Below are 14,690 nucleotides of genomic sequence, written 5' to 3'. Positions count from 1 at the left end.
GAGACCTGAAAACAGCTGTGCTGTCCCCATCCAACCTGACCGAGCTTGAGGGGATCTGCAGAGAAGAACGGGATAAACTCCCCTAATACAGGTGTGCCAAGCTGTGTAAAGGGTTTGAATAATTATGTAAATGTGATATTTCAGTAAATGTTTTATACATTTGCAAACATTTCTAAATAGCAGTTTTTGCTTTGTCGTTATGGTGGTAGTGTGTGTAGACTGCTGAGTAAAACAAAACAATTTAATCAATTTTAGAATAAGGCTGTAACGTAACAAAATGTGGAAAAAGTGAAGGGGTCTGGATACTTTCCGAATGCACTGTATCATTAAAATATTATGCAATTGGTCATGCTTTCTGATTGGCGGAGATCGCAAATGTAAACTCTCCCCAGTCTGATATTGACATGCAAGCAGTAGGTCACGCTCTGAAATACTGTTCACTACTTTCATATTTAAAATGTGTACGAGTTCACTATCTACATGTCCTGATGTGTGCGCACACACAGGATTTTTTATTTCAGCTCATGAAACATGGGACCAACACTTTACACGCATTAGCTCTCTGCTAATTCAGTTATTTCCATGCTAACAGACAAATCCTGAATCTACAGCCATCAATATACTATCGTCCTGCACATCTTTTTTTATTTGTACTTTTTTCTCTCCAATTTCATGATATCCAATTGGTAGTTACAGTCGTGTCATCACTGCAACTCCCCTATGAACTCGGGAGAGGCAAAGGTCGGTAGCATGTGTCCTCCAAAACACAACCCTGACAAGCCTCACTGCTTCTTGACACACTACTTGCTTAACCCGGAAGCCAGCTTCACCAATGTGTTGGAGGAAACACCATCCAACTGACGAAATAGTCAGCTTGCACAAGGGGTCGCTAGAGCACGATGGGACAAGGTTAGCCAAACCCCCCCCTTAACCCGGACGACTCTGGGCCAATTGTGTGGCGCCTCATGGGTCTCCCGGTCACGGCCGGCTATGACACAGCCTAGGATCCAACCCGGGGCTACAGTGACCCTTACGCACGGCGATGCAGTGCCTTAGACCACTGTGCCACTCGGGAGTCCTGCACATCTAATATGCTTCCTTGTGTCTATCGTCAGGTACTTATTACATTTATTGTATTTTGTACTATGTTTGTCATGTTTGACTTCAAAATACCCAGTCTTATATTGACATGCAAGCGACGACTCACGAATCTACAGCCATCAACAGACTGTTGTCCTAGACATTTAATGTGGTTCCTTGTGTCTATCGTCAGAGTAAACTACCAATCAACTGGGCTCACTGGCTGGACAGTCCTTTCTTTAAAAACACAATGCAAGAGAGGTACGATAACATCTGCTACATTAGCAAAGAGCAATTTCTCAAGAAATTATTTTGCTAGGACTGTCTGGTTGTTGTTTTAGCAAATTTATTGAAAATTAAATACAGAAATCTCATTTACACACATACATATATATATATATATATATATATATATGTGTGTGTGTGTGTGTAATTGACGTCAGAGTGTTTTCTATCCAATGCTAAAAAGTATATGCATATCCTAGCTTCTGGGCCTGAGTAACAGGCAGTTTACTTTGGGCACGTCATTCATCCGAATTTCCAAATACTGCCCCCTATCACTAAAAAGATAGACAACCATTTTCAGGTCTTGCTATAGATTTTCAAGTAGATTTAAGTCAAAACTGTATCTTGGCCACTCAGGAACGTTCACCATCTTCCTGGTAAGCAACTTCAGTGTAGATTTGGCCTTGTGTTATAGGTTATTGAATTAATCTCCCAGTGTCTGGTGGAAAGCAGACTGAACCTGTGCATATCGCCATTCAACTCATTTTTTTTACCTGAAAAACTCCTCAGTCCTTAATGATGACAAGCATACCCATAACATGGTGCAACCACCACAATGCCAGAAAATATAGAGAGTGGTACTCGGTATTGCGTTGTAATGGATTTGCCCCAAACATAACACTTTGTATTCAGGACAAAAAGTTAATTGCGTTGCTACATTTTTGCAGTATTACTTTAGTGCCTTGTTGCAAAAAGAATGCATGTTTTGGAATATTTTTTTGTACAGGCTTCATTCTTTTCACTCTGTCAATTAGGGTTTTCACCATGAGGCCCTAACCTGAGTGTTTTCCTTCCTCTCCAGCAACGGAGTTAGGAAGGACACCTGTGTCTTTGTAGTGACTGGGTGTATTGATACATCATCCAAAGTGTAATTAATAACCTCCCTGGTCTATGTGGTTTAATCTGTGTTTGAAATTCTCTGCTCGACTGAGGGGGCTTACCGATAATTGTATGTGTGGGGTACAGAGATGAGGTAGTCACTCAAAAATCATGTTAAACACTTATTGCACACAGAGTGAGTCCATACAACTTGTGACAACAAATGTTTACTCCTGAACTTATTTATGCTTGCCATAACAAAGGGGTATAATACAGCTTTTCATTTTTCATTCATTTGTATATAAAAAAAAATATTTAACTTTGACATTATGGGCGATTGTGTGTAGGCCAGTGACAAAAAAAATCTGAATTTAAGAAAATTTTAAATTCAGGTTGTAAGACAAACAAAATGAAGAAATGGTGGTGGTGTGAATACTTTCTGAAGGCACTGTATACAATTTCATTTCAAGGACGCCCTCACTCCGAGATTTTAAATCTGGAAACAAGGTCACCACCATAACTTGGCCTCATTAATTTGGCAACAGAGTATCTACTGCACACTAGCCAGCCAGACTTCCCCTGTACTCAAAATCACACAAACCACCCACACATTAGAGGTCGATCGATTATGATTTTTCAACGCCGATACCGATTATTGGACGACCAAAAAAATATTTTTATATAGACAGTTGAAGTCGGAAGTTTACATACACTTAGGTTGGAGTCATTAAAACTCGTTTTTCAACCACTCCACAAATGTCTTGTTAACAAACGATAGTTTTGGCAAGTCAGTCAGGACATCTACTTTGTGAATGACGCAAGTAATTTTTCCAACAATTGTTTAAAGACAGATTATTTCACTTATAATTCACTGGATCATAATTCCAGTGGGTCAGAAGTTTACATGCACAGTCAACTTAGTGTCTTAAACAGCTTCGAAAATTCCCAAAAATTCTGTGGCTTTAGAAGCTTCTGATAAATGATGTAAATTAGCCTGAGTCAATTGAAGGTGTACCTGTGGATGTATTTCAAGGCCTACCTTCAAACTCAGTTCCTCTTTGCTTGACATCATGGTAAAATCAAAAGAAATCAGAAAAAAAACTGTAGACCTCCACAAGTCTGGTTCATCCTTGGGAGCAATTTCCAAACGCCTGAAGGTACCGCGTTCATCTGTACAAACAATAGTACGCAAGTATAAAGACCATGGGACCACGCTGCTGTCATACCGCTCAGGAAGGAGACGCGTTCTGTCTCCTAGAGATGAACATACTTTGGCGCGAAAAGTGTAAATCAATTCAAGAACAACAGTAAAGGACCTTGTGAAGATGCTGAAGGAAACAGGTAGAAAAGTATCTATATCCACAGTAAAACCAGTCCTATATCGACATAACCTGAAAGGCCGCTCAGCAAGGAAGAAGCCACTGCTCCAAAACCGCCATAAAAAAAAAGCCAGACTGCGGTTGGCAACTGCACATGGGGACAAAGAGCGTACTTTTTGGAGAAATGTCCTCTGGTCTGATGAAACAAAAATATAACTGTTTGGCCATAACGACCATCATTATGTTTGGAGGAAAAAAGGGGGAGGCTTGCAAGCCGAAGAACACCATCCCAACCGTGAAGCACGGGGGTGGCAGCATCATGTTGTGGGGGTGCTTTGCTGCAGGATAGACTGGTGCACTTCACAAAATAGATGGCATCATGAGAAAGGAAAATGTGGATATATTGAAGCAACATCTCAAGACATCAGTCCGGAAGTTAAAGCTTGGTCGCAAATGGGTCTTCCAAATGGACAATGACCCCAAGCATGGGCTCTGGCAGTGCTCCTCCTCCTTGCACAAAGGCGGAGGTAGCGGTCCTGCTGCTGGGTTGTTGCCCTCCTACGGCCTCCTCCACGTCTCCTGATGTACTGGCCTGTCTCCTGGTAGCGCCTCCATGCTCTGGACACTACGCTGACAGACACAGCAAACCTTCTTGCCACAGCTCACATTGATGTGCCATCCTGGATGAGCTGCACTACCTGAGCCACTTGTGTGGGTTGTAGACTCCGTCTCATGCTACCACTAGAGTGAAAGCACCGCCAGCATTCAAAAGTGACCAAAACATCAGCCAGGAAGCATAGGAACTGAGAAGTGGTCTGTGGTCACCACCTGCAGAACCACTCCTTTATTGGGGGTGTCTTGCTAATTGCCTATAATTTCCACCTTTTGTCTATTCCATTTGCACAACAGCATGTGAAATTTATTGTCAATCAGTGTTGCTTCCTAAGTGGACAGTTTGATTTCACAGAAGTGTGATTGACTTGGAGTTACATTGTGTTGTTTAAGTGTTCCCTTTATTTTTTTGAGCAGTGTATAATCAACAATGTGTAGTTAACTAGTGATTATGTGAAGATTGATTGTTTTTTATACGTTTAATGCTAGCTAGCAATTTACCTTGGCTCCTTGCTGCAATCGCGTAACAGGTGGTCAAGCCTGCCACGCAGTTTCCTCGTGGAATGCAATGTAAATCGGCCATAATCGGCATCCAAAAAATACGATTACCGATTGTTATGAAAACTTGAAATCGGCCCTAATTAACCATCCGTGCCGATTAAATCCGTCGACCTCTAATACATATACACAGGCTACTCTGCTCCAGATAAAATCTCCCAAAATGACTTTCTGGCTGGCACTAAAATAATCCTACCTTTTGCTGCTCAGACCTGACCCCGACTCTCACGTCTGTACATGATGAATAAAACAACAAAATGGAGGAAGGTGGGGAATTGCAATGCACAGGCATGTAATGTGTGTATGTATGTGTGTGTGTGTGTGTGTGTGTGTGTGTGTGTGTGTGTGTGTGTGTGTGTGCGACCGCACGTGCTTGGGGGATGTGGGGCTGATTTGAGACGACTGCACTGCATGTGAGGCTTGTTTAGTATGCATGTGATTGGCACACCCTTCTCCTAACTCAATAAGTACAAGTCTAGTCTGGGTTGCATTAACTGTGTTCTGTATCTCTGGTTCTCCACGGTGAAGCTACCTTTTGAGATCAGATACAGTAATAGGAACCATGACTGGGCCATGAGTTCCAGTGAGATGCACCCATGCCAGTGAAGTGACAGGCTCTTTCAAGTCTGATTTAAGACATACTCTTGGAGTTTGGCAGAGAGCAGCTCCAGCACTTTCATCCAAATCTCAAGACGTATTATGTGACACCAGCTAGAAATAAAAAGCGGTTGTATGCAGTGTAACTACAAGTAGGTTTGCAGTAAATAATCTGACTCAGGGATAGTGAGGGGTAAAACTATTGTGAGCTGCTGTGACACCAGCTAGAAATAAAAAGCAGAGGTTGTATGCACTGTAACTACGAGTAGGTTTGCAGTAAATAATCTGACTCAGGGATAGTGAGGGGTAAAACTATTGTGAGCTGCTGTGACACCAGCTAGAAATAAAAAGAAGAGGTTGTATGCATTGTAACTACGAGTAGGTTTGCAGTAAATAATCTGACTCAGGGATAGTGAGGGGTAAAACTAGTGTGAGCTGCTGTGGTAGAGTACAAAGGGAGCAGGGTATAACATTTAGTTTTTGGTCCACCAGCCAATGTGGCAGGTAGATTAAAAAATATATATATTTTCCCCTGCTAAAATTACACCAACATAACACAAAAAATGATGAGCATGCTTTGTAATGTTTTTAAAACAATATACATGTCTCACTAGTAACAAGTAATGTGGTATATTGTTTAATTTAATTTGTGTGTGTCTTTTAACCAAAGTTTCACAGATATTTAAGGGCGGGAGGTTACCGTGGTAGCGCGTCACGACATGTTTGTGCCTGTGAGATTGAGTCTGACTAGTAGAAGCGTCGTCTTCTCTTCCCTAGCTGTTGAAACTCAAATAGAAAAACAACCTAACTTGAACAAAACAATGTAAATAGCCAAGAAACAGTTCAAGTAAATTAAAATAAACTTTTATGTCAGTGCGCAGCTCTTCACTTGCGCACAGCCCCAGCCAGGCGGTGTTGCAACACGAAGTGGATTAGGCTATATAGGATTCATAGTTAAGACTTTGTGCGATTCATTTACCAGCTATGAAACAAAATGGCGGAAATACTTAAACTGCTACTGCAGCATTTATTTTACTTTAAACGTGATACTACTTTACTATTATTATTCACAAATGCAAGTGAAATGCTATGGAGTGTCACCTTGTTAACGTCCAGAAGCTTTAGTCGTGTCAATTTCCCTTGAAAACCAGATGCATCCGGTTTTACCAACCCGCTGAGGGTGATTCGAAGGGAGTAGGAGGAAACACCTTTCTGTACCTTGGCAGTTCAACTCACAATGAACCTGTTTAGGCTAGGCATGTGGGAGTGCCATAGCATTCCACTGCTTTATGATTTAGCCTAGTTATTCAGTAGGCATATTTCTTACAGCTGTATGGGTGATGCCAAGCCTCAACACAACTGCTTTTGGACCAATAGGATGTATTGTTGCTCAAGTCAAAGGGGAAAAAGTTGGTTCTCCGTTCAAAACTATTTTTCCCAGTCAGAGCACCTTTTTATTCTCAGAGTTCCCAGTTGTCTTGAATGCACTGAAGTCTGAGATTTCCGAGTTCCCAGTTTTTTGGAACGCAGCATATAGCTTGAAAACTTGACTGCTGACATGCAAAACATTTTGGGACTGTATTAACCAGCGGTCTAATTAAAAAGAATACCAAAGGATTGTTGAGTGGCTTATTCCTGAGGTCAATTAATGTTTTTGTAAGACAATTGAAAGCAGTCTGTAGGTCAGAGCCTGATCCACATGCACGTTGGTATTCAGAGAAGGAATGTGTTTGTGTCAATCTGTTGCAAAACATAAGGATATTGCCAAGCTACAGTTGATTATGTAATAGAAGGCTGAATTGTGCAAGTTCCCATTTGATAAAGAGGAACAGCTTGTCTAACCGAAAATAATATTTTTAGCAGTGGAAATTGTTATCTTCCACATGTGTGCTGTTTACATTCACCTACACTACTATCCAATATATCACCACAATTGTCCTATTGTTCCTGCCAGTCTAAGAGCCCACGTGCCTAGCTCTGCACGGCAACAACGGCCTCTCCTCATGAGATAGATAGGCTACTTGAGTGTGAGTGTAAACAACAGGACATATCAGATAGCGGAAGCCAGGGTGAAAAAGTGGTTGTGATTATGAAGAGCAGCCAAATACAATGGGCTATATGCATTCAAACTGCCATCGATTAAATGCAATTGTGTTTGTTGTCCGTTGCTTATGGTTGCCCATACCGTAACTCCACGTCCACCATGGGGCACTCTGTTCACAACGTTGGTTGCCCAATTTGAATGCACAGATATACCGTGATGAGATCCCGAGGCCCATTGTCATGCCATTCATCTGCCACCATCACCTCATGTTTCAGCATAAAAGTATTGAGACAGTGTTTTGTTGTTTTGGCTCTGTACTGTACTGAAATTATAGTTAATGTGCAGACTGTCAGCTTTAATTTGAGAGTATTTTCATCCATATCGGGTGAACCATTTAGAAATTACAGCACTTTTTGTACATAGTCCCCCCCATTTTAAGTGAACAAACGTATTGGGACAAATTCACATATGTGTATTAAAAGTAGTCAAAAGATTGATATTTTGTTCCATATTCCTCGCATGCAATGATTACATCAAGCGTGTGACTCTATAAACTAGTTGGGTGCATTTTGGTTGTGTTTACAATTATTTTGTGCCCAATAGAAATTTAATGGTAATAGTGTCATTTTGGAGTCACTTTTATTGTAAATAAGAATAGAATATGTTTCTAAAAACACTTTACATTCATGTGGATGCTAACACGATTACAGATATTCATGATTTATTCAGGACTATTGATGAGTGAGAAAGTTACACCCACAGATATCATACCCCCAAGAAATGCTAACCTCTCACCATTACAATAACATTGGAGGGCAGCATTTTCTCACTCATTATTCACAATTCATTCAAGATTATCCGTAATCATGGAGCAAGATAAAATAATCCATCCACCTGACAGGTATGGCATATCAAGAAGATGATTAAATAGCATGATCATTACAAAGGTGCAGTTTGTCCTGGGGACAAGAAAGGGCCACTAAAATGTGCAGTTTTGTCACACAACAATGCCGCAGATGTCTCAAGTTGGGGGAAGAGTGCAATTGGCATGCTGACTGCAGGAATGTCCACCAGAGCTGTTGCCCGATAATTTAATGTTCATTTCTCTACCGTAAGCCGCCTCCAACATTGTTTAAAATAATTTGGCAGTACGTCCAACCGGCCTCACAACCGCAGACCACGTGTATGGCCAATTGTGCGCCGCCCTATGGGACTCCCAATCCCGGCCAGTTGTGATACAGTCTGGAATCGAACCAGGGTGTGTAGTGACGCCTCCAGCAATGAGATGCAGTGCCTTAGACCGCTGAGCCACTCGGGAGGCCTACATGCCATATATCTTATCTAATGACACCTTGGATTAGACCTTGACCTATAGCACATACCATAGCTGCCACTTGATGTTCAACATAACAAGATAGCTCTCTCTCTCCTTGAGGTGGCCTCTGCACCAAAATCAACATGAGATTTCATCTGCAACTACAGTATGATTGGATTTGATTGCATTAAGTAGGTCACTGCTTTCTCTATTGATCACATTGATAAAAGCAACCACTGATAAGAATACTAGACAGCTCTTAACTTAAATCCAGAATTTAAAGTTACAAACCATGAAAAGAAGGTAATGCAGTAGGTTAACAACCCAATCAAGCAAACTATCTGCTTTACAGTATGACATTCAAAGCTTGTACTGTACAATTCAATGTCCTCACGCTGTACAGTGTGCAATGCATAGTATCCATTTAATTTCACTGATAGTAAAGGACAAATAGTATCTGGCTTGCTACAGTATTTTAATAATGCATACACATTTAATGTAGCCTATTTGCAGACACATACTGGTAGGTAGTCCTCCACTTTGAAAATAACCAGGCCTGTAGTCTGCATGTGGCACGACTGACACTGATACAGAATGTTGTTTATGGGCCATCTGAGCTCCTCTTCTAGCCCTGGCCTTTGTGACCATTGACAGAGCTTTGTCCTTCAGGCAAAACTACCAATATAGCGTAGATGATTCTTCTTAATGCTCATGATTTGTATTTATTATGGATCCCCATTAGCCAAAGGAGCAGCTACTCTTCCTGGGGTCCAGCACAATTAAGGCAGTTTATACAATTTTAAAAACATTACATTCACAGATTTCACAACACACTGTGTGCCCTCAGGCCCCTACTCCACCACTACCACATATCTACAGTACTAAATCCACGTGTACGTATAGTGCGTATGTTATCGTGTGTGTGCCTGTGCCAATGTTTGTGGTGCTTCACATTCCCTGCTGTTCTATAAGGTCTATCTTATCAGTTTTTTAAATCTAATTTTACTGCTTGCATCAGTTACTTGGTGTGGAATAGAGTTCCATGTAGTCATGGCTCTATGTAGTACTGTGTGCCTCCCATAGTCTGTTCTGGACTTGGGGACTGTGAAGAGACCTCTTGTGACATGTCTTGTGGGGTATATATGGGTGTCTGAGCGGTGTGCCAGTAGTTTAGACAAACAGCTTGGTGCATTCAACATGTCATAAACGAAAGTAGTAATGAAGTCAATCTCTCCAGCCGTGCTGCCCTGTTCTGAGCCAATTGTAATTTTCATAAGTCCTTTTTTGTGGCACCTGACCACACGACTGAACAGTAGTCAAGGTGCGATTACTCTGCCTATTATGGAAATTGACTGTTTCAAAACACAGTTGTCATTCACGTCTACAAGCTGATTGAAATGCATGCAGGAAAATGTGCACAAATGACCTACTGTTGGCCAAATGTCACCAGCTAGCAGAGAATGCATTAGCCAGAAGATTCCGACCTTAACTGTGCGCTTGCTTTCTGGCGCACATGAAAGTTTGATGCCAGTTAGTTTCATGTTGTATTACTTCCACTGTACATCATGACTGAGTCTAGACAAACAAGCAAACAACAACATCGACTAAGCAGGTGAAGTGGCCAGTAAAAATGTTTGGATTTCGTCAAAGACTTGCATAAAATATTTCGCACGACGTAAGTAAACTAGCTAACGTTAGGCTGTTTGTGTTCACCGACATTAGGATACGTTATAAAGCTATTCTGATAACACTGGCCAGCTATTCTCAACTCAGATGTGATGTAGCTAGTTACAATAGCTACATATCGTGGAGTTGAGAATTAGGTCACGTTTCAAGGCAGATTAGATGTTTTTTTCGCCAATGCTGCAATGTCCAAATTGTCAAAGTAATACGTATTTATTCCATTATGCTACTTGTAATATGGAAAATAATGCACTTACCCCCAGTAATTGCGACTGTCTGGTTGTCTTTTCAATGCTACCTCGTCCCCTAAAGGCCTAAACAGTGTGTCTTGTCTTACACCATGAGGTAAACGCTGTTTACCTACGCTAAACCGTGATTGTGAGAGGGCTTTTACCCCGCCCCTAAACATCTCCTATTGGTCGTGCGCTAAGCGAAGCAGGTTTTGGAGAGGTGGTGGCTGAATCCTGATCCCTCATTGGCCAATCTTCCAAAAAAAAGGGTGTACTCTCCAAGTTTAAAGCCAATGAAAAGTCAGAACCCCTTTGAAAGGGCGGTCTTTGCTCTGGACAGAGAAAAATAAGGAAGCTACTTTTAACAATGTACAGTTAGTTACAAATGAGAATAGCTAGACCTTCTCTATCATGGATCAAAAAAGTAATAGTTTACAAACTAAACGTGTCTATTAGAGAGATACAAGTCACAGAGGATCAATTGATTTTATTAGTTGTCTTACAGGAATGTAGTAGTCTAGAAGACCATCAAATTAAATTATACCCTCACATAGCCTGGTTCCTCTGTAGGTTTCTTCCTAGGCTCCTGCCTCACTAGGGAGTTTATCCTAGCCACCGTGCTTCTACATCTGCATTGCTTGCTTTTGGGGGTTTTAGGCTGGGTTTCTGCATAAGCACTTTGTGACATCTGCTGATGTAAAAAATGGCTTTATAAATACATTTGATTTGGAATTTTTAAAAGACAGGTTTTTATTGTGAATATTTACCGCCGCCTGCTGGTGGTTTCTCGAAAGTGTTCCTCTTCTAATAACGTTTACACATTTGCTGTACCAATATCAGTCAAGAGATGGCGTACGTGACAGGCAAATTACATTACCTTTGTAAAATATAGTTGCGAGAGAACAATAACTGTTGAAGAATTTCGGGAATTGGACTACACGTTTTCATTTAGTTCATATTTGTATCTAGTCTATTTATAGAGTTCATCATCTGAATCTTTCTTTATGCAGTAGCCATAACAGCTTCATGAACCATATTCTGTTGTTGATCTATAGAATGTCTTATCATCAATATGGCTATCATTCAGGCAGTTGAAAAATTGAATTACAAGCCCTCTCCACTCTGCCATTTCTTTTCTTTATTCGATCAATCACAGGATAAAGTCACCCTCCATGACATGTATTGTTAATACTTAAAAGAGAGACCATGCACAGTGCACTTTATCTGACATTTGACAAATGATGACCACCAACATCTGCATAGGTCAGGGACAGATATAGATTGTTTTTCTCTACCTCAGTCAACAACAGATCTGGGTAGTGCCTTGCAGCCATAGCTTTCCATGTGGTCTTTATTGACACACAGGGCTATTGTCTCAAAGTTCACCTCATGATACCCTCCTTATGGGGCATAGAAAGGTCACATGATGTGATGTCTGTGTATGACAGGTAGAAAGTTAATTTCATGTTTATGACCACTTGTAAGGTGCACACACACACACACACACACACACACACACACACACACACACACACACACACACACACACACACGTGCGTCTGTAAACATTCACATCACACACATGTGCATATGCAAACATTTACATCAAAATTCATCGTTCCACACCTTTTTTCCAGTGTTTATGTGCTGTGGTTTAATACAATCTTACTTTCTTGGCATCAGAAATGTATATTTTTATGTTGTTCTGATGAAGTATACACCACAGTAGATCTGTGACTATATGTCTAAAGCGTGTGTAAATGTTCTCTCCTTAGTAACTTCATAAAAGTGTCAGAGTTGTGTGGGGCTGCAAGCTGGACGTTGTGCATAAACAGACACTAACATTGTCAAACATGAGGCAATCATGTTCATTTCACAGCCACAATGACTTAACCTGGTCTGAAATCTTAAGGGATGAAATATAGATGTTCATACCGCCTATCAGGCAGCCGGGCCCATTCAAATCAGAAAGGCCACTAGTGTTGTACTGTATCTTCCATCCAGTTTATTCTGCCAGCTGACACACTTCTTTCATTCTACGAAATTGTAATTTGTTTAGCTGCTAATCTACGAAGTCATGGGGTCGAATTTTTGTGGGTGAGTAATGACAGCTTAACAGCAAATGGCTGATTGAATTTATGAAATAGATAAGTTAGTACTCTGTGCATTTTACAAAGATCTGTTCACACATTGTGCACAATGTACCTTGTGTGGTAGGCTACCAAAGTTGCTTTCAAAAAGGTTAAAATGGTCATTGATATCATATGAGTAAAATACATTATTATGAATGATACATGTTTTTAGACAACTTGCCTACAAGACAAACTAGAATAATTCATGTATGGTCTTATTTGATAAGCTGGTTGATGAGGCATTAGGGGAATGACCACCTTGACCACTTACCCCTAGAGCCACAAGCATAAAGCATAAGAAAATACAAGCAATATGCTAAATATATGGTAAGAGCACAGGCAGGACATTATATTCTCATGTTGTAAAATGCTAATATTTAGCCTACTGTAGGTATATTTACTGTAAGCCTATATTATATAATATTTTTGCAATATAACAGTTGCTGTAAAATCAGTAAGCCAAATAAAGCAATTAAAACACTGTTTGATCAAACAGTAATAAATTATCCATAATGTTTGAACATTTCGTTATATTGACAGGTAAAATGTCACCTGTTGCATGGTTTGTGGAAGAAAAGAAGAAGAAAATAAAAAACATGCAGAATTGTTTGGTCCTACATGATATTAAATATGTTTTGTGATATTAGCCTATAATATCACAAACAAGAAGAGTTCATCATCATTATCCTGTGTTTATCGAATAAATGTCACTACAATTAAGTTTTATTATGTGATGACCCAAACAGATACACTAGCCCAGACAACAGAGTCGTCGTTGAAGTCAAAACTCAAGGCTGTGTGCGCATCGAGCTTTTTTCTTCGCTAGGCAATTGGAGAGTTGAGAGAAAAGCTGCTTGTTGCGTAGAAATTACTGTAAGCGTCTACTTCCTTCCTGCTTTTTGAAGTACACTAAGCAAACAACGGCCTAGTACTACGCCAAAGCGAAGGGTTGAAGAAGTCAAGGGGTCATAAGAGCAAGTATTTTGGACACGCTGTGGGAGAAAAAGTTTATTTATACTTGAACTGGCCTTCCTTTTGCTTGTGAGGGAATAAGAAGAGTGTGTGCTATGTGAAATCCGCTTAATTTAATAGATGTTTAGTGTTCTGAATCGCGCTGAATTGCACTCAGTGCTGTAGACATTCTGAACGGCTTTGAGGGTCTGACAGCCACTGGTTCGATATAGCAGGACTCCTATTAGGACGAGGTGTTTGTTAGTACAAGGTAAGACTTGCACTTACCATCTCCAATGAGTCTGTTTAGTGTCATTCAAACTTTCCAAGCAAGGTGTCAGCATAAATAAAATTTAGCTGCGTGGGTAAAATCTATTTAGATTAAACGCTCTTTATATTAAAGCTTTTTTAGCCTTTATTTACACCTACACTGTTCACAAAAATAGTATTGTGAATAAGAAATACGTTATAGGCACTCTACGTAGCTATTGGCAACAAGGACATAAGCCAACAATATTGATTGCGCACAACAGAGTAACAGCAGCAAGTTGTTACTTGGTTATAACAATGTTTCAACTGTAAAGATATAGCTCAGATGATGATAGTGATGATGACGATGCTGGGAAAAATGATGATGATGATAACAATAATAATACAAATAACAATAATAATACATCTGTTTATTAGTGTTATTATTTCAAACAAGGTCAGAGGAAATATTACTAATGGTAGTTATTAATTGGCATAAGGCTTATAAACTACTGCACTTTTGCTATTGGTTTCTTTTTGCTTTAGATTAAGAGTAGCTAAAATATTTATGTCGATTCGCTAAAGAATGTCATAATGGTAATGATTGAATCCCAGTAAGCGTTATAACAACATTGTCAAATTGAGCTTGCAGTAAAACCCACATGGCAGGTGGAGTAACGTTAGATTACCACGTGCTTATTGTACTGGAGAGCGTTTGCTTTATGCCATGTGAACCAATTATTGTCAAAGTTGAAAAATATATAATCACAACAAACTTAACTTGTAAATCATTGAATATTAGTTTGACGATATCCC

General features: G+C 40.1%; 2 protein-coding genes across 4 annotated transcripts in view; one reads left to right on the top strand and one right to left on the bottom strand.

The window, feature by feature from the left end:
- Nucleotides 1-10,704, bottom strand: part of coq8aa (coenzyme Q8A, genome duplicate a) — a 28,804-nt gene extending 18,100 nt beyond the window's left edge. For 2 of the 3 annotated variants that reach the window (XM_071370191.1, XM_071370193.1), the window contains exon 1: nt 10,570-10,704. The gene's annotated coding sequence lies outside the window, so the exon portion shown is untranslated. Of the gene's footprint in view, nt 1-6,371; nt 6,494-10,569 lie in introns of those variants that run through there. The other variant, XM_071370192.1, reaches the window with a different exon arrangement.
- A 2,922-nt stretch (nt 10,705-13,626) lies between these two features.
- Nucleotides 13,627-14,690, top strand: part of LOC139556340 (inositol-trisphosphate 3-kinase A-like) — a 48,649-nt gene continuing 47,585 nt past the window's right edge. Inside the window, exon 1 of the mRNA XM_071370190.1 lies at nt 13,627-13,896. The gene's annotated coding sequence lies outside the window, so the exon portion shown is untranslated. The remainder of the gene's footprint in view (nt 13,897-14,690) is intronic.

This window comes from Salvelinus alpinus, chromosome 27, assembly GCF_045679555.1.
Source record: "Salvelinus alpinus chromosome 27, SLU_Salpinus.1, whole genome shotgun sequence".
Lineage (NCBI taxonomy): Eukaryota > Metazoa > Chordata > Actinopteri > Salmoniformes > Salmonidae > Salvelinus > Salvelinus alpinus.
The sequence above is the reverse complement of the archived record's forward strand: the minus strand, read 5'-3'. Positions and strand labels throughout refer to the sequence as shown.